Source organism: Palaemon carinicauda, chromosome 27 (genome assembly GCF_036898095.1).
Source record: "Palaemon carinicauda isolate YSFRI2023 chromosome 27, ASM3689809v2, whole genome shotgun sequence".
In the NCBI taxonomy this organism is placed as follows: Eukaryota; Metazoa; Arthropoda; class Malacostraca; order Decapoda; family Palaemonidae; genus Palaemon; species Palaemon carinicauda.
The window spans coordinates 68807587-68808138 of record NC_090751.1 but is presented as its reverse complement, the minus strand read 5'-3'; positions in this window follow the sequence as shown (position 1 = coordinate 68808138).

Below are 552 nucleotides of genomic sequence, written 5' to 3'. Positions count from 1 at the left end.
CAAAGGATGGTTGAACTCACTACTCTTGATACGTTTAGTAATAAGTTAAGGAAGTGAGCTTGTCCTGAGATAAGGCGCTTCACCCATCTCAGTAAAGCTTTATTTCAGTATTTGGAAGAGTAAGATATACGGAAGTAAATTTTAGGCCCAAAGTCCAGTAGTGGTATATTTTTCCTGTTTAATTCCATGAGAAACATCAATAAGTTTATGTAACAGTTTTAAGGAATTAAACATCAGTTTTGAATAGTGATTGGGACTTTACTTTTCTTGTGAGCCAGTGACACTACAATTGACCCTTGATCTTTATTGCAGTAGCTCCTTTTTCTCTGTCAAAATTGTGCAAAGAAATGGTGGACAGTATATGTCACTAATGCTGTATTATTTCTGTGTTAAAAAGAGAAGCTATATTTTTGTGGTAAATATTACCATTGTGCCGTTCTTCCACACTTATGTGGTATCCAGCTTATAAATTTTGGGGAAGTCATTAAAATAAATGTAATTTCTCAGATAAAATCAGTTATTCTAATACTTTCCAAAATTCATGGACATCCC